This window comes from Asparagus officinalis, chromosome 7, assembly GCF_001876935.1.
Source record: "Asparagus officinalis chromosome 7, Aspof.V1, whole genome shotgun sequence".
Classification (NCBI taxonomy): Eukaryota; Viridiplantae; Streptophyta; class Magnoliopsida; order Asparagales; family Asparagaceae; genus Asparagus; species Asparagus officinalis.
In genome coordinates this window covers 142,542,559-142,563,654 of record NC_033800.1, presented here as the reverse complement: position 1 = coordinate 142,563,654, position 21,096 = coordinate 142,542,559, and the positions used below count along the sequence as shown (strand labels likewise).

The 21,096-nt window shown below is 30.2% G+C and overlaps 1 long non-coding RNA gene across 2 annotated transcripts; it reads right to left on the bottom strand.

The window, feature by feature from the left end:
- On the bottom strand, positions 1 to 20,609 carry LOC109850728. Of its 2 annotated transcripts, none has more exons than XR_002249523.1 (3): positions 20,439 to 20,609; positions 20,270 to 20,361; positions 1 to 254 (listed from the first exon to the last, which is right to left on the bottom strand). It is a non-coding gene; the product is annotated as an uncharacterized LOC109850728 (long non-coding RNA). The 2 variants fall into 2 exon arrangements; XR_002249524.1 differs by having other exon boundaries at positions 20,454 to 20,608.

The following is a 21,096-nucleotide window of genomic DNA, read 5'->3' as shown; positions in this document are numbered from 1 at the left end:
TTCGAGCTAATCACGTGGAGCTCATCGCATTAGAAACCGTGTTATATCTGTCTCATGTTACTCCAAACTTCAGTAATGTGATACAAGCAACTACCCATTAATCAAATGAGAGAGACAAAAATTACGACTTTATCTCAATCTTCAAGTTCTTCAAAATCCAATAACTGATAAAATGATCATGACAGACATTCCACTTGGTTATGTGCGACTTGGAGTAGTTGCTGCTTCCACGGTAAAGTAGTGGGATTCAACACCTGTAGAGAAATAGTCAATGTAATTAGGTGTAACCCCAATCAAACAGTAACATAATATTGTTACTCTCAAATAAGCTTGAGGCTTTAAATACTCAATTTGGTAAACCTAATGGGTAGGCCTTTATTTCATATGAGGAGGGGTTGGAATCATGGTCACCGTCTGATGAATATCAATCTCATCTTCCAAGTGACTGCTTCTTCCATAAAGATATTCAACTTTATAGCATGCATGTCCAGATTTGGAATGTGATTCCAGCTGGCTCTTTAGCAATTGAGTGCTTCAAATATGATTTGACTATGAAGAAACTAAGATCAACTTTTTGTCCGGACTCCTTCCTGCTCCGAAAATTTGGTGGTTGATTGCCTTGTTTAAAGAGCTTAAACTACAAGCCCATAAAAGCTCAAGATCTGGCCTTTAGCATTTATGATGATGCAAATCTGGCACCAATTCATAAGGTGTAAACATTAAGCTCCCGACTATAACCCTGGTTCATTGTGTACATTAAAATACACGATTTTCATGAGATATAAATCATGAATTTTGTTAATTTTAAATTGTTTCGAACAAACGTAAATAAATTGTGTATATCAAAATTCACGATATTCATGACCTATAGTCCAAGACTTTTTTAATTTTCATTTGTTTCAACCGAATATAAATTTATTATATGTACTTCAAATTTTGTGAATTTTATGGGGGGAAACCCATGTTTTCCGACAATTTTTGTTCGTTTTGAATAAATGCAAATAAATTATGTGTACATAAAAATTTGTGATTTTCATGAGCTATAACCCCCACAACTTTTGGTAAAATTTTAGTTTGTTTCAAAGAAAAGTAAATTTCTTATGTGTACATTAAATTTTGTGATTTGCATGGACTATAACTCACAATTTTGATTTATTTTAAATGAAAGTAAATTTATTTTGTGTACATAAAATTTTGCCATTTTTATAAGCTATGACCCAAAATTTTTGAAAATTTCGGTTCGTTTCGAACGAATGCAAATAAATATGTATATATAAAAATTCATGATTTTTCATGAGCTATAGCCAACAATTTTTATCAATTTTCATTCATTAAAAAAAATAAATTTACCACATATACTTTAAAAAAAATTCTCGTGTGATATAATCCATGATTTTTTAAGATTTATTTTGAACGAATATAAATAAATGATGTCTACATAAAAGTTTGTGATTTCATAAGCTATAACTTATGAATTTTGTCAATTTTGAATTGTTTCAAATGAATGTAACTAAATTATGTATACAACAAAATTCACAGTTTCCGGAAGCTATAACCAACAATTTTTATTCGTTTCAAATGGATATAAATTTATTATGTATACTTCAAAATTTGTGATTTTTATGGACTATAACTCACGATTTTTCAAAATTTTGTTTCAATTTGAATGAATGCAAATAAATTATGTGTACAAAAAAGTTCACAATGTACATAAGATAACACACAGATCTTGTCAACTTTGGTTTGATGTGTGCAAAAGTAAATTTATTACGTGCACACTGAAATTTGCGATTTCCATGAGAACCCACGATTTTTTTAGAATTTTTTTCTTTTGAATGAATGAAAATAAATTATGTGTACTTCAAAATTTGCGGTTTTCACAAACTATAACTTATTTTTTTTTAATTTCGGTTGGTTGCAAACAAATGCAAATAAATTATGAGTAAAGTCAAAATTCATGATTTTTGTGAGCTATATAACCAATAATTTTATTAATTTTTATTTATTTTTAGGAGAATACAAATGTATAATGTGTACTTCAACTTTTACGATTATTATGGGCTATATAACCCATGGTTTTTAACGAATTTTTTCATTTTGAACAAATTCAAATAAGTTGTGTACATAAAAATTTACGATTTCATTAGCATGAGCTATAATAAACAAATTTGTCAATATTATTTGTTTCAAAGTAAAGTAAATTTATTGCGTGTACATCAAATTTGCGATTTTCATGAGGTATAACCCATGAACAATTCAATTTTGAACTGTTTCGAATAAAAGTATTATGTTGTGCATGTTAAAATTTGCGATTTATGGGCTATATATTCCATAATTTTTGACAAATTTAGTTTATTTTGAATGAATATAAAAAAATAATGTGTACACAAAAATTCACGATTTTTCATGAGTTATAAGCCATGAATTTTGTCAATGATAGTTCGTCATGAACGAATATAGATAATTAATGAGCACATCAAAATTTACGATTTATGAACAATGACCCATGATTTTTATTAGTTTTCATTCGTTTCAAACAAATATAAATTTATCATGTATACTTCAAAGTTTGTGATTTTCATGGGCTATAATCCACGATTTTTTAAAATTTTTGTTTGTTTGAACAAATATAATTAAATTTTGCATATATCAAAATTTACGATTTTTATTAGTTATAATACATGAATTTTGTCAATTTTGGTTCATTTGCAACGAGTGTAACTACATTATGTGTACATCAAAATTCAAGATTTTCGTAAGCTATAACCTATGATTTTTATCTATTTCCATTTGTTGCAAACAAATATATGTATACTTCAAAATTTGTTATTAGCCCACAATTTGAGAATTTTGGTTTATTTTGAACGAATGTAAATAAGTTATTTCTACATAAGAATTTACGAATATAATGAGTTATAATCCATGAAATTTGTTAATTTTAGCTTGTTTTGAACAAAAGTAAATTTACTATGTGCACATCAAGATATGCCATTTTCATGAGTTATAACTCATGATTGTTGAAATTTTTTCTTCATTTTGAACGATCTAAATAAATGATGTGTACATTAAAATTCATGATTTTCATTTGGTAAAACTCACAAATTTTGTCAATCTTGATTTGTTCCAAACGAATCTAAATAAATTATGTGCATATTAAAATTCGCAACTCTTGTCACCTATAACTCACGATTTTAATAAGACAAAAATAAATTTATTGTGCAGAATGTGTGATTTTCATGGGCTACAATGATATTTGACAATTTTGGCTCATTTTGAATAAATACAAATAAATTATAATTACATAAAAATCTGTGATTTTCATGAGTTACCCACGAATTTTCTCAATTTTGGTTTGGTTCAAAGAAAAGTAAATTTATTGTGTATATCAAATTTTGATATTTTCATGGGCTACAACCCATGAATTTTTCAATTTTAATTTGTTTCAAATGAAAGTGAAATTATTTTATATACATCAATTTTGATTTGTTTCAATTTTGGTTCATTTTGATCGAAAATAAATAAACTATGTGTGCATAAAAATTGATGATTTAGTTATAACCCATGAAGTTTGTCAATTTTAGTTTGTCTTATGCGAACATCAAAATACACAATTTTCGTGAGCTATAACACAATTTTTTCAATTTTTTGTTTCAGGCGAATATAAATTTGTTATGTGTACTTCAAAATTTATGATTTTCATGAGCTATAACCCTCAAATTTTGTCAATTTTAATTTCCTTTGAAGAAAAGTAAATTTAATACGCGGACATCAACTTTTGTGATTTTCATGGGGTACCACAAATTTTTCAAATTTAATATGTGTCAAATGAAAGTAAATTTATCTTCTGTACATCAAACTTTGTACATCAAACTTTGTGACTTTTGTGGGCTATAGCCCATAATTTTTGACAATTTTGGTTTGTCTTTAGCGAATGTTAATAAATTATCTGTACATAAAAATTTACGATTTTCATGAGACGTAACCGATGAATTTTGTCAATTTTTGTTTGTCTTATATATGCGTAAATAAATCATGCGTACACCAAAAGCCACAATTTTTATGAGCTATAACTTACAATTTTAATCAATTTTTGTTCGTTTCAAATGAATATAAATTTATCATGTATACTTCAAATTTTGCGATTTTCATGGATTATATAATCCATGATTTTTTAAAATTTTGGCTCGTTTTGAATGAATATAAATAAATTATATGTACATAAAAATATGCGATTTTCATGAGCTATAGCTTATGAATTTTGTCAATTTGGTTTGTTTCGAATGAATGTAACTAAATTGTATACATTAAAATTCACGCCTCTTGTGAACAATAACTAACAACTTTAATCAAAATTTACTTATTCAAACAAATATAAATTTATTATTAAAATTTATGATTTTCATGGGCTATAACTCACGAGTTTTGACAATTTCGGTTCAGTTTAAATGAGTGTAAATCAATTCATGTGTACGTAAAAATTCGCTATTTATGTGACCTATAACCCATGAAATTTGACAATTTTGGCTTGCTTCGAGCAAAAGTAATTTATTATGTGCTCATCAAATATTGTGATTTTCATGAACAATAATAATTCATGATTTTTGAGAAATTTTCTTCCTTTTGAATGAATGTAAATAATTTATATATACATCAAAATTCACTATTTTCATGAGCTATAACACATAAATTTTGTCAATATTTGTTTGTTTTGAATGATACTGAATTATGTCTACATTTAAATTCACGATTTTCGTGAGCTAACCCACAATTATCAATTTGCATTCATTTCAAACGAGTATAAATTTCTTGTGTATTTCAAAATTTGCAATATCCATTGGCTATATTCCATAATTTTTAAAAATTTTAATTTGTTTTGAACGGATGTAAATAAATCATGTGTGCATAAAAATTCACGATATTCATGAGCTACCCCACAAATTTTACCAAATTCAGTTTGTTTGGAGTTAAAGTAAATTTATTATATGCATATTAAATTTTGTGATTATTATGAGTTGTAACCCATGATTTTTGAGAATTTTTGTTCACTTTGAACAACTATAAATAAATTATGTGTACGCCAAAAATCGCATTTTCATAAGCTATAACTCATGAATTTTGTCAATATTGGTTTGTTTCGAACAAATGTAACTAGATTATGTGTACCTCAAAGTTCATGATTTTTGTGAGCAATAACTCATGATGTTTATCAATCTTCATTCTTTTCAAATGAATATAACTTTATTATGTGTACTCTTAAGATTTATGATTTTCATAGGCTACATAACCCACGAAGTATAATAATTTTGGTTTGTTTCGAACAAATATAAAAAATAAGTTTCTACCAAAATTCGCAATTTTCATGAGCAATAACTAATGTTCCATAAAGCGCTAGACGGCCCACGCACTTGACCCAACACCTACAGCCTAGGCATCTAGACGGAGTCTAAATGTTTTCCTATTTTTTATTTTTAATTACAATTAATCATACTCCTTTTAAAAGCACGAGTTCGGAAATCTTTTTTAGACAAATATACCCCTTTATAGTTTGAACTACATTATCTATAATCAAATTCTAATTTTCAATGGTCAATATTATCCTTCACTATTTTGAATATTTTATTTATATCTCAATCTATCCTAATCATAATCATATCTTATCATAATCCTATGTGAACCATATTTAGCTTAACAATTTAAAAAAACTAATATTAATAAAATATATAAAACATAAAAATGATATTAGTTAGTTAAGATAAAGAAATTACAAGTAGATAACATATTATAATACATGAAGTATTGCAAAAAATCCATAAAAAGTTTTAAAATTGCAGAAAAGACCCTGAAAAGTTCAAAATTTTAAAACTCATCCAAATCTCTCAAAACTTAAAAATAAAAAACATGAAATTAAAAAATTAACATCAGTTTGCAAAGAATTTAAAATTTACAATTAACACCTCAATGTCTCAAAAATTATAGAAACAACCTCAAAAGTTTAAATTACAAACAAGCACATTAAAATTCTAAAATTTCAAAACTTACAAACAACACAGATGAATTCAAGAGATTATCATGATACACCTAAAATTTTTGACATTTAAATTTAAATTTTTTAATTAACGCCCTCAATATCTCAAAAATTATAGAAACACCTTTAAAAGTTCTTTTTTAGACAAATATACCCCTTTATAGTTTGAACTATATTATCTATAATCAAATTCTAATTTTCAATGGTCAATATTACCCTTCACTATTTTAAATATTTTATTTATATCTCAATCTATCCTAATCATAATCATATCTTATCCTAATCCTATATGAACCATATTTAGCTTAACAATTTAAAAAAACTAATATTAATAAAATATATAAAACATAAAAATGATATTAGTTTGTTAAAATAAAGAAATTACAAGTAGATAACATATTATAATACATGAAGTATTGCAAAAAAAATCCATAAAAAGTTATAAAATTGCAGAAAAGACCCTGAAAAGTTCAAAATTATAAAACTCATCCAAATCTCTCAAAACTTAAAATAAAAAACATGAAATTAAAAAATTAACATCAGTTTGCAAAGAATTTAAAATTTACAGTTAACACCTCAATGTCTCAAAAATTATAGAAACACCCTCAAAAGTTTAAATTACAGACAAGCACATTAAAATTCTAAAATTTTAAAACTTACAAACAACACAGATGAATTCAAGAGATTACCATGATACACCTAAAATTTTTGACATTTAAATTTAAAGTTTTTAATTAACACCCTCAATATCTCAAAAATTATAGAAACACATTCAAAAGTTCAAATTATAAAAAGCCACCCTAAAATTCTAAAATTTGTAAATAAAATAAGATGAATTCAAGATATTACCCTTAGACACCTAAAAAATTAAAATTTGCCAAAATTAACCTCAAAATTTTTAAAAAAACTCCTTCAAAATTTAAAAATCGTAAAAAAAAACTCTAATTTTTTAAAATTTTTAACTAGCACACATCAAATTCGTCGATTGGTAGACCGCTAAAATTTAATATTTTTCAAAATTAATCTATAGTTTTAATAATTGCTAAAGATACCCTCAAAATTTTAGAGTTACAATATATATATATATATATATATATATTAAAATTTCTAATTTAGGGATTTACTATCCATTTTCAGCATCTAAGAATAGTCTAAGTTGATACTGGTAAACAAAAACAATAAGAATTGATTAAAAACATCCGGTTAATGGATAAAATTTTTAAAAATATTATAGATTAAAAATTATCGGCACTATATAAATTAAAGTAATTTCATATAATTTTAGTAATAAGTTGGGGTAGCCAAAATACATTCGTAACATTAATTGATAGATGTTTAAATCCATAGAAATGATAAAACACTATAATATTATACCTTAGCATTAATTGATTTTAATTTAGAAACTTTAATCTTTGACGTTAATAATATTTATAGGGTAAAAGAATACAAGGAATTACATATGGAGAAACTATTAGAATATTTAGAGATAACTTTAAAAGAATTGAGTTATTTCCATTGCAAATGGGAAAGTGATGGAAATAAATCTAAAATTCAGAAAACGTCAATGAATCACTTGAATTGGCATTAACATAAGACATATCTATTAATGAAGCACTGAATGAGTTACATTAAAAAATAATTTAATAACTTTATCCTAATCAAAGAAAAAATCTCCATGGAAGACATAAGAAAAATTAGTAAGTATTCATAAATTCCATACTGTGTTCTTCAAATTAAATATTAATATTATAATCTAAGAGAAATTGGTAATGAATAATGCAGGTATTTAGTTTAGATCTTTATGGAAAATGACAGGGATAGAGCAAAGGTAATATTATTGAAATAACAGAAATTCTTATTGGATGCACATCAGAAGAATTCATTTTAGAGGAAAATAAAGAGATAGCTTCTAATTTATTTAAGTAATAAATTAGGAACACAAAGAATTTTATATATATGAAATTAATATTTATTCTCATTGAAATAGAAAAAAAATCAAAGTCTATATTTTGAGCAGTTTGTGTTGAACATCATAAGTACATTTGACTTCTTTGTAAAGTTAAATGAGATGATACAAAATTAACGAGCCCAGGAAAGATAATAGCATAAAAAAATACAAAATTAGCCTAATGTCATAATTGATGTAGATGATGAAGACAACACTCTAGAATTATCCGAGAAATGATAAATGATAAACCTGAAGAAGGATTGATCTTAACTCAATAAAAAATAAAATAGAAGAAATAAAAACAATATTTTATGAATATTTTATAGAATAGTTTAATTATTTTGAGTGAAATTAGGAATCTTTAGAAGGGAGTTTCATGAATTTTTTTCAGTACTTTTATATTCTTATGTGGATGTTCTTATCATATAAAAGTATACTATAGTTAGCATTAATCTTTAATTTATATTTTTTTTATGAAGTCTATCAATGATTAGGAATAAACTTCATATTCTCTTTTGTATCGTTTTAACATACTTTAAATCAATCATTTTGCCATATTGGTTTTAAATATTCATCTTCCTTGTATAACACTATTTTAATATTTTTCACTTTGCAATGCTATACTTTCTCAAATAAAGCTTAGTTTCATATCGGTCAAAAATAATATGAAAATTTAAATTATTTTTAAATTATATTTGTTTTTTGTCAATTCAAATATCAACATGAAAATTTAAATTGGGTGTATCCCATTTAAACAAACATAAAAAAATAATCGGGATGTAAGAGTTTAAAGAAAAAAATGAGCACAAACTGCCAAAAATACTTAATCATGGTATTAAATCACGTGCATTGCACGTGTGTAAAAACTAGTAATATCAAAAGCGCTAGGCACATGAAGTTTTCTTTTTCTTTTTTATTCAAGTGGTGACAGAGGAGATTCTGCAAAAGGTTAGAAAAGTTGAAGGTGTTTGTAGTCGGTAGAAGCGATCAGAGGAGTTTAGAGGTGGTTATATAAGATGTGGAGGCAGTAAAGGAGGAAGTCACAACTAAGACCTAATCAGTCTAGTCCCCATAAGTAGTCTCCATACCCCTTGGCGCTCCCACAACCTAGGCAGCGACCTAGGTACTACTTAACACATTTATTTATTTTTGTACTCTTACTACCTATGATATTTGTATTATTTTATTGCTACACAGGTTTTTTTATTGAATTTTTAGGAAATAAATAAGTAATAAGGAGAAGCCTAAATGAAGCCTCAAGGGAAGCCTAAGAGATCCCAAGCGCAATAAAAAAGCACAAAAGATTATTGAAGATTAATTGTAAGCTAATTGAAGCCCACAATTTCATTTCTCAAAGTCTTGGAGAGCAAATTTGATCCAATAGCCAAGTGTAATCCTTGAAGAGCAAGTTGATCCAATGGCCAAATGTAATTCTTAGAGAGAAAGTTCGATCCAATGACCAAATGTAACCTTTAACGAGCAAGTTAGATCTAATGGTTGTAAGGGATTCCTATGTGCTATAAATAGGGGTAGTGTGAGGGATGAGGGCAATGAAAATTTTGTAATCCCATTTTGAGAAGAAAGACCTCTTTTGTTGCCCTCCAAATTTGTACAAACTTTAGTTTTTGCAATAAAAATAATATTTTTTCTCTTTTAAATTTCCTTTTAAATTCTTTGATGATGAAGATTTAAATAATTTTTGAGCCTACAAAAGGGGCCAAACCCCTCTCAATGTGAGTTTTTATATTTTTTGTTGTAGGTTGTCTAAAAATCACTACAAATAGCTAATTCTCATAAAACACAAATGATGGAGGTCATGATCTGACGACTTTCATATCAATCAATGAGAGTTACAATTTGACGATTCTCACAACAACAAACGAGAGTTACAAACTGACAATTCTCACATCTCAAAGAGCCAAATGCTAGGATTACAAGATGACAATCCTTGCAACACTCTAACAGAAGAGATTGCAAGTTGGTGATTTCTTCAAAGCAAAACACGGAGCTTATCAACGCATTCCAAGCTCAAAACGCGGGGCTCATCAACGTGTTCCAAGCTCAAAACGCGAAGCTCATCACCACGTTCCGCGGAGTTCACCACCGCGTTCCAAGTTCAAAATGCGGAACTTCTGCCGCGTTTTTAGTTGTAAATGCGAGGGTCGTTTCCAGAACGCGAATCTCGCGTTTGACTTATTCAAACACGTTTTAAACGGTTTCAAAACCGTTTTTCACGAATTAAGGGCATTAAACCCTTATTAAGGAGTGATTTAAGGGGTCAGTTACATCCCTTAAATCCCTATAAATAGCTAAAAAGTCAACTGGAAAAGGGGTTTAAAAAAAGGAGAAAAAGAGTTTGAATTTTGGGATCTTGGATCGGATTTTTGGAGCGTTATTAAGAGCTTTTCTTAGAGCTTTTGCTTTGACTTGTGAATTATTTCGGTTAAATTGAAAAGGATTAATTTTCTTTCTGAAATCAACTCTTTTACAAAGTTTTAAACTCGTTCAGAGTTCTTAACTCGTTCAGAATTTTAAACTTGCCTCGCAAGTTCTTCCCGACATCACATCAAAAGGAATAGACTGACGTCCTACGAAGTGAAGTGTTCGGATCGTCAACGGGATACAAGATTCAAACTCTCATCGCTACCAAGAAGAACCCAGGTTTAAACAAAGGGAAGAATCTCCATCGATTCCTTCTCTTTTGTAAATCGAAAAACCGATAAGAAAAATTATAATTTTTTTCTAAGTCAGTTTAAGAGAGATTACTGTGAGAGATTGTATTTACTCTTTTTCTAAGTCAGTCAGGAAGATTAATACAAATTTTGTTCTCAATTTCCTCGCAAATTTTCCGACAAACACTTGTCTTTTAATTCTTACTTTCTAATTCATGTTTCAGGAGTAGATTTACTTAGTTAGTCTTTAATTAGTTTAATTTCTTGCTTTTGGTCATGCTTTCTTTATTTGCTTATAATTTAGGAATTAATATGTGTTGCTAGCTTCTTAGGCTAATCAGGATTAAATGAAGCTAATATAATTTATTTAGTAGATCTAGAATTTCTCTCTTTATGATTTAATTGTCCATGCCAGAGTAATAAATTAATTAGTAATTGGTAGAATAATATAACTTTCTTTAAATAGATTGACAGGCTATACTTTTTAATTGTTCTAGAACTGCTTTCTAATTTGGTTATTTCTATCCTTTTACTTTTAGAATTTAATTTGATAAACTACACTTTCTTTAAATAGATTGATAGTTTATGCTTATTAATTCTAGAAGTAATAAATGAAAAAAAGAGTAATTTCTATATCTAATAAATAGTTATCTAGTGGAATCTATCTTAATTATCTTATTTCATCTCTTTGATTTCTTTGTTCTTAGTTTTATTTTAGTTTGTCCTCTTTGTTTTCATTTTCTATTTCTTTTAATTGTTGCATTTCATTCTAATCATTTTCATTATCTATTTCCCTTTCCCTCTTTCTCTTTGTTTTTAGTTTCTTTATTCTTGCATTTATATTATTTTTTTCCTTTCCTTTTTTCTTCCTCCTTATTTTATTTTTATTTGCATTTAATTTCTCTCTTCTCTACCTCTTTCTTGTTTTCATTTTCTTTTAAAAGAAAAAATCCAAAAAAAACCCATTTTCAACCTATTTTCCTAAACCTCTTTTCAATTAATCTTTTTCAAAGGGAAAAATTCCATTTTAAAGAGAAAAACCTCTTCATTGTGGTTCGATATTTAATATACTACAACTTTATTGTGCACTTGCAACGCACTAATTTTCACACAACAGGTACCGCCTAGGCCTATGAGGGAGCTTTTTAAATCATTGGTTATAATCCACAGTTTTATCAATTTTGGTTCATTTCAAACGAATATTAATTTATTATATGTACTTCAATTTTGTAAATGGACATCTTTTTCATGTTAATTTGGTTTGTTTCGAACAAATTTAAATAAATTATGTATATCAAAATTCACGATTTTCATAAGCTACAGCCTGCTACTATTAATAATTTTCATTCGTTTCAGATGAATATAAATCTATTATGTGTACATGAAAATTTTGTGAGTTTTATGGGCAATATAACCCCCAATTTTTGACAACTATGGTTCATTTTGAACAAATACAAAAATTAATGTGTACATAAAAAATTGTGATTTTTATGAGCTATAATCCATTAATTTTGCCAATTTCGGTTTGTTTTGAAGAAAAATAAGTTCATTACATGTAGATCAAATATTATGATTTCCATAGGCCCTAACCCAATGAATTGTTTAATTTTGATTTGTTTCAAATGAAAGTAAGTTTATTTGTGTATATCAAAATTTGCGATTTTCATGAGCTATAACCCATAATTTTGACAATTTTGATTCGCTCTTAAAGAATGTAATAATTATGTGTACATAAAAATCTACAATTTCATAAGATATAACCCATAATAAAATTTTCATTCGTTTCAAACGAATATAAATTTATTATGTGTAAAGTTTGTGCTTTTTATGGGCTATAAATCCACATATTTGACAATTTTGGTTCACTTTGAACGAATATAAAAAAATTTGAGTATACATCAAAAATTCACGATTTTCATAAGCTATAACTCACAAAGTTTGTCAATCTAGTGTATTTTGAATGAATGTGAACAAACTATGCGTATGTCAAAATTTGCGATTTTCACAAGTTATAACCCACAATTTTTATTAATTTTCATCCGTTTCATGAGTTATAACTCACGAAGTTTACTAGTTTTGCTCCATAGACAAACCACAAAATTGAGAAGGATGAGATATATGCCGGATGACGAAGTCACCAGTAACCTTTGAATTGTGACTTGAAGCTTTCATTTCATCGGCATAGAGTTTCTAACTAATCTTGTCGTGGCTTCAGCAAAGTTAAAAACTACTGCATTTTTTGAAATAGCAGAGCTTAAATGAATAACGACTAGAACTGAAAAGCATCAACAACAAAATTCATGATATGCTAACGGGTGCTCTAATCAGTCAATACATAAGTTCGATACACTCTAGAGGTAAAAATATTTGACAATTAAGTTGCCCATTTCTATTTCTGTTAAAAGAAGTCGATGTAAATGTTCAATTTGTGTCATTTTAACTTGCATTTCAATTCGAAGACCAGGTAAAACATATATAACTCATATTTCAGAATATGTGAAATTCCCGTTTAAATTATACCCAACTAGTTAACTAGAGTTGCTATTCATAAAACTAAGTTCCAATTGTTTACCAAGACAAATCCACTTGACTTTCTTGTTTATTTTTTACTGTAGGCTACAGCAGAAACTGCTTGCATGTATGCAATCATGGGCTAGTAAACTCCAACAGTTACAACATTAATGCAGTCAATAAGTTAACTATTTATCTGACTAACTTGTACCTGTGGAAAAAAAATTTTATCAGAATCACTTGCACGAGATTTTCTTAGACAGCATTAGGTAGACTCACTTAAGGACAACGACAGTCCATAAAGGATTTGCTAAATCCTTGATCCTATGTCAGTGGCAGAATACATGGTATCAGAAAAATGCAAATAAACTGAAGCCCATATTTCTATGTAACTGGTAATGTATCCTTTGAACCTCTGTGGTGAATTGCATACTTACTAGCTTGAAGAAACATATTTCAACAAAGCTATCATAATAGAATTTAATCCTGTCTACTGGTAGTTCTTTGAAATCTGAAACAATGTGCACAAATAGCCCAAAATACATGCCATGTTTTATTGCATAATTCTCAAAATATATTCCGTAAATTACTCAAACTATCTTAGGGACCAATTACTACTCTTTTGACAATGTAATCAGGATTTAACCATAAAACATTCGCCTTCACTTAAATCTCAATCTTGCAAAGTTTTTCCAGATAATATTGCTCCTCAAGTATACCCCAATATGCACAACATAGCAACTATACTGTTAGATTGTTCCCCATCACTGTAGCATTCAATAGTACCAATTAAGGAAATTTTGGTTCATTACTTCATTTACATCTTTTAGAAATTGGATACAAAGATCAACACCTCTAGTTCAACTGTCATGTATAAACACCATGATAACTTCTTATATGCTAGGCTACAAGGTCAAAGAACGATATAAAACTAATCAAAAAGAAAAAAAGAAACAGGTTGGGGAAAATTGGAGTAAACTTAGGGGTTGTTTGGTTCGTAAAAAAGAGGCCCGAAACTCATTTCCCTCTCCTGACATGACACGGTGATGGGAATCCATGGAGTGTATTCCAAGAGAAAGAAGTGATTGGATTTGGAGGATATTGATTGATTCTAGAAATATTCGTCATGATCTCAGAGATTTTAATTGATAGGATTTATATTAGTTCTATTTTTGCTAAGATTTGAACGTGATTTAGGGATTTGATTTGATTTTGTTATGGTTATAAATAATGATGTAAAAGGCCTCAGTAAGGGGAGACTATTTTGATATGATAATTCTAGGTTTTACATTAGCATGTGAATTGCTTTGAGGGTGTGAAGCCATTTTAATTTAATTATTCTGATCAAATCACAGCATTTCATCATATCCTCAACCCATATCCAATCCTCCACTCAAACAAACCCTCTCTCCTTCAAGGCCGCGTCATATTGTTTATGTGAACAGTAGCTCTGGTACTGTTCACGCTCTGCTCCGATAATGCCGCACGATTCTCCCATCTTCGTCAACATTGGATCACTGTTCACGGTCGTTGATTATTGTTCACGTGAACAGTATCTCCACAGAGTGCGTGGTAAACTCAGATCTAAGTTGTTGAAACCTCGTTGGTTCCTCAATCTCGTGGAATAGATCACCAAGTTTGTAACAGAGCTTTTCGACTTAATTCTGATTCGGATCTTGTATGATTTGGTGTGAGTTCCTCACACCCTCAGGTGATCTCTAATCATAATCGCATATCCAAACATTGCCCTGCAACGCTAAAGAACTTGTAGTCAATTTATGAAAATCATTAGTTAATGTTCTCTATATGTGGATCTTGTTTAAATGATCATTGCATGTATATAATTGGATTGCATCCATACCTAGGATCTTGTTAGACTTTTGCATACGTGACTAGTTCCATGCACTTAGTCGCTTTCTAGGTTATCATCTGTGTGATTCTTGATTCATTTAGCATCAAGGTTGCTGATAGCGGATCGCGGCGCGGCGCGGCGAGGTACCGCTAAGGCTATTGCGCGCTATTGCGGCGAAATAGCGGTAAATAGCGCATGGTCAAATAGCGGTCAAATATAAATATATTTAAATATTCTAAATAATAAGAAAAATCATATAAAAAATCTACAAATGCATACTTGATGCCTAAACATGAAATATATGTGTAATAATTACATAATATTAACAAAGTACTATAGTTATAAAGATTAAAGAATGAAAAAACGTACTTGTTTATCAAAAAGACCGTTTTTTGTTCCATTTTTTCAACTTTCAAGTCTCTAATATAAAAGTGCTCAACAATAAAAAAACATTGATTAGTAACATCATCATTTTATTAACTACTAGAAATTTGACCTAAAAAGTAAAATATCCAAGTATAAATAAATGACTAAATGAGCAAAGCAAGATAATATCATATGATATATAATAACTCAATTATATGTTTGAATTTTGAAAATAACTCAACCCAACCTAATTTGTTTTTATTATGCGTGATTGCTCAACGCAACAATCAGCTCATCCCACTAAAAATACTCAAGTTATTATGAATGTTTATCTTCATCATAACCTTATACAGATTTTAGATTTCACAGAAGGATAAAACACATATTTTTCTTTTTAAACTAGACACATCTCACTCCAGCAAAAATTTTGAAAAGAAAAAAGTTAAAAAGAAAAAAATTAAACAGAAAAGAAGACCCGTCCTGCTCCTGCTAAATTTTAATCATCATAAGATATTATCTAGTCCAGTACAATCTCTCCATGTACGTTCCCCGTTCCCATCTCCACATAAAACTTTTCACACAGGCTCAATCATCACCGTCCATTCTATCCATGGGTATATCCGACGGTTAATATTTCAACAATAATCTCAGTGCTTCCTCACCGCTGCCTTTTTCCCAAAATTCAGCCCCGATTCCTCCTTTCAGAAATGTTCGTCCTACCCAAACTCAGTCATTTATTTTTTTCCGCTTCCCAACAGAGACGATGCCGACGAAGCTCCTGTTGGCTTGACCGGAGACTGGAGAGACAGTGAACGAGAGATGACTTGACCGGAGGAAGTGAGAGAGAGAAAGGTGAGTCGTCGTTGTTGGTGCGGGATCGGCGCTGGAAGTCATCGCCGGCGACGATGTTGACGGCGTTGGAAATCGTCGAGAGAGGCAGAGCTGTCGGGAGTCGGGAGAGACCACAGAGGCGGCTAGGGCAAAGGTGAGAGGGTTTTATTATAATGGGTGCGGGTTGGGTTCGGGTCGGGTTTGAGGAGACGTTTATTAAAACCCGTAGCGGAATTTACCGCTTTTTCCCCGCTTTTCAGCGCTACAGCGCGCAATTAGCCACGATTCGAGCAAATAGCGGTTTTTCTCCGCCTAACCCACCCGCAAACCCCTTAAGCAGGGCGGCAAAGGCCCGCGACCGCTAATGGCGGCGCTATAGCGCCGCTATCCACCGCTTTTTACAACATTGTTTAGCATTGGTGTTTTCCTTTGTCCAGTTCTGCGTTACACAGTGTCCACCTCGGACATTTCACTTTCCTTTGTTTCTTTGTGTGGGTTTGGTTCACAAAGGATCTAGGGTTTGCAGTGGCGGAAAACACCTCCACCTCAGCCAAATCACTCGTCACGATTTCCTCTAAAAATGAGCGGAAAACCCACGAAAACCCTCGTGTTCTTTTTTCAGATCTACAATATTTTCGGGAAATCTCTTGGTTGACTAGGGTTACCGCCGAGTCCCGCTATTTCTTCTCTCTTCGCACGTCGGATCTACGAAAGCTGTAGCTTGATGTTGTCCGATTTGTGCCGATTGCTTCAGATTTTGGGGAAATCACTGTGTTTCCTCAGATCTCTATTGATTTATTAGGATTTTTGTTGGATCTCGTAAAAAGGCAACGCCTTTCTTAGGGGATTTCGTCGGATTATTGCTTGATTTGTTGAAATTCGGTAATTACAGGTATAATTTCACCATTTTTTAAAATTTTTGTGATTATTTGGACTGTTTGGTTTGTTAAAAATGAGTAAATTGACAATTTTCACACCAGCTTGTAAAATTGGTATAACATGATTTGGTGAAAGTCGGCAATTTTTGGTATGATTCAGCCAAAGATTGAATTTGCATTTTGCTTTATTACTTCGACTGCCTCAAAATCTCACCAATTTGTAAAACTTGAGACAAATGGGTGATCAAGTCTAAATCCTCACATAATTAGTTCTCTAACTGTTTCTATACATGATTAAAAATGTGATTAAACCCCTGATGCATATCTTCGGTTAGTCAAAAAGAGATGATCAATGCCTTCCTCAACAATGAGGGTTGAAGAACAATATGAATATGAGTTCATGTGGTATTTTGTGATTCTCACTTCTAATATACTTGTTAAATCCACTTACTTTTGGTGCAAGACAAGTCTTGCTTAATTTAGGAAAGTTTCATTTGATTTTGTATCATATGTTGATGTTATTTTATGTGTATTTGAAACATTATGATGATGGAGCATATTATTGTAATAGGTAGTAATTATTTGTATGACTTTGATTTTAGTTGTGCTTCAACTATAAACATATGGTTTCATGTGCATATTTACCAATTTTATGTGAATATTGCAGAATACTAATTTTACATTGAACTTGTGTTTACGAGAACTTTATAAGTCACCATATACATGACAACTAAAAAAATTGTATGTAAGCAACCTACAATGTATCTACATTGTATTGGATAGCTACTACTGTGAGTTAATAATAAAAATATTGTCATGTCATGAGTTTTAGTTGGTGACTTTTTACATTTAGGCTATGATGATTGTCAAATATTCTAAGATTAGCAACCTTCAATGTTTATTGATATTACACTAGATGGCTAAATGATGATATTGGCTAAGTTCTGCGCCCTCAGCCATATAAATCATAAACATGTGGCTGGTATATTTTACGTGATATCAACAAATATTTTCACATGATTTTTTTAGTCATGAAGTTCATTCAAATTAAAACATGCATAAAATAGCATAGTAGTACATGATAATAGCAAAGTAGTACATATCATTGCTTTCATTTTAGCTATTATAAATAGGTTTCAAGTCCACGATGCTCTCCAATACAATTCTTACTCAGATTGGCAATAGTTTTATTGTAACCAACATCATGTGTATGTGTTAGGAGTTGATTTTTGTTCTAGTACATGTTGGGTATATCTTTGCAATAAGGACACTTCCAATTTCCGTTTTAATCTATAACTTTTACAGCATTAGCTCTTAACATAATTTCAGCTAATTTCATGATATCTCACATCTCATTTTGCTCTCGATCTGCATCCGTATAGGCAATCCATTCTTCAAAGGTTTGCTTAGGCTTAGTAATCCTTCCACGCTGATAAAAAATATAGTAAATTAACATTTTAAAATAAACAACTCTATTTTTATCATAAAAAATTTAAATATTCTTACCTTTGATGATAGTGCAGATGAAGATTCACTAATATCTTTACTTTTCTTATTCATATTTTTTCCTGGTTAACATTTTGTATGCAAACATTGCGTTTTATAAATGCATATAGCTTGGTACGTTTACTTGGTGGTTGGATGTTGAATCTGACAATATTAATTTGTATCAGTAAATTTTCTGTTGGTTTTGCCCATGATTTTGTAGCGCTCATGGTTTTGAAACCTAACTGGTTTTGTTTCTTATAGTATAGTCCCAATTATCTACATGTACGGTATTTTCAGGTTTGATGTGATTTTCCATGTAAACACAAGTTCTAATTATCTAAATATTTATGACTACTTGTTTATAAATTTTTACAGGTCTCATAAGAAATTTTTGCTAATCCAGGTGCGTATTTCATAAATTTATGAATAATCATGTTATTACAGGTTTCGTGTGATTTTTCATGTCAAGCAGGTTTCGTGTGATTTTTTCATGTCAAAGAAGTATTTTTCATGCCAAATCAGGTACGTAGTTCATAACAATTAAGATAATCATGTTATTACATGTTTCGTCTGATTTTTATGTCAATCATATATTTATGATGAATTCGGCTATTTATTGGTTTTTCATGTTATATTTGCACTTCAAATTTTGGTAAGATTACCTCCAACAATGATCACAAACAAATTGGTCTTTACTGAGTGGTAAAATTACCATGGCTACACACTTTAATACCAAACAAACACAAGAAAAATGGGAAATGTCTAATCACTAAAAGTTTCCCCCTTTTTTTGATGCCAACCAAACATAAGAAAAATGTATATATTGATTTCCCATCATGTTTTATGTGTGAAACAAACCCAATCAATCTATTTCCTGGAAAAGTTTGGAAAACCCAAAACTTGGGTTTCTTTACATAGGATTGTATTTCCCAATACATGGGAAACGAACCAAACAGCCCCTTAGAACATTTCCTGATTCGGTTACATTGGAAGATGACAAGAAGTAAAGTACACTACTTTACCTGCATCTCTTTCATTGCATAAAATAATATGCTAGGATAGACAAATGATTGTAATTCATTCCCTTCATTCACTTGATTTCATTCTCTTCATAAAGTCTCTATCTCAGTAAGATGAACACTTCAGCTCAGAACACTTGAGTTCTTCTAAGATTGAAACATCTTCGTGGTAGTAGCAATGTCTTACATAATCAGAAAATTTAAAGAATCTCCACAATCAAGATTGAAAAAACACTAAATCGGGTTTTGAACAATAGATGCTCGTAAAATTGAAATCTAACAGTCAATTAATAAAAAGAAAGTAAGTCAACTAACATGCAGTTCAAGTTTTCAACATTATCTAAATAGATGAAAGGCATCAACATTCAACAATCTAACGGTTTTCAACATTATCTAAATAGATAAAAGCTTATCATAAATGTAAAGTTGTTAGAATATAAAAATAATAATCCTCAACTCTCACTATAACATCGGAGTTTTGGGGAATGGTTAGGGACTTTAAGATGGTATCAGAGGAAGCCAACCCAGGTTCAAATTCCATTAGCCACGAATTTAATGCAGATTTTTTAAAAATTGACAATTGGCCCTCAACTCAAACTATAATTTCAGAGTTTCGGTGTAACGGTTAGGTACTCTAAGAAAAAAATTCAAGCTAAGAAAATACAACTTTGATTAATACCTGAATGAATCCGCAAGATATACCCCAAAAAAATTGCTATCGTTTCTTTTCAAAGGCATTTAATCCGGTGCTCATCCACCAGCTCCCACAATCTGTAAAAAAGACCAACTTTGTGAGCCGCAAACGGACTCTAGAAAATCCCTAAAATTTTAGGGTTTTGGTGGATTACCCTGAAGAAACTGACCATGTGAGAGTCGATTAGGGCTTTGTAAGTTGATATGATCTCCAATGGCTTTCAATTCATCCATTCTAGGGTGTCAGCGACATATCGAAAGAAAAAAAATTTCGAAGAAAAGTTTTTTCTTTTTTTTTTTCTTTTTTGCCCCGAGGTGAGATTGTTCCCGGGTTAAAAAGTATTGAGCTAAATTTTGGGAATTTCGCCTTGGCCCAAAATATACCAGCGATTTTCTAACAACCCCTTGACTACAGAGAGTGAGTGCGTCTATTATCCTAGAGTTCACGTTACTATCGAGTAAAATTCAACTTGTATTGGTACTTCGGTGCATGCAATGCGTGCACCATGTTGGGGTGCCGAGGACCAACACACAATCGTCGAGAGAGAAAGTTAACCATAATTCAAAAAAAAAAAAAAAGCGCGAACACAAACAAATAAATTTTACGTGGTTCGGTAAGTTGCATACGTCTACGGGGCAAGAAGAGGATGAGTTTTCACTAATAGAGAAGGGATAGTTCAAATAGAGATTACAAAATCAAACAAATCTCTCAAACAAATATATGTACAAAACCCTAAACCAATAGCTCAGAAAAAACTCTCTTTTCTGTTCTCAAAACAACCCTTTCTACTGCTCCAAAAAAACCCTAAAACG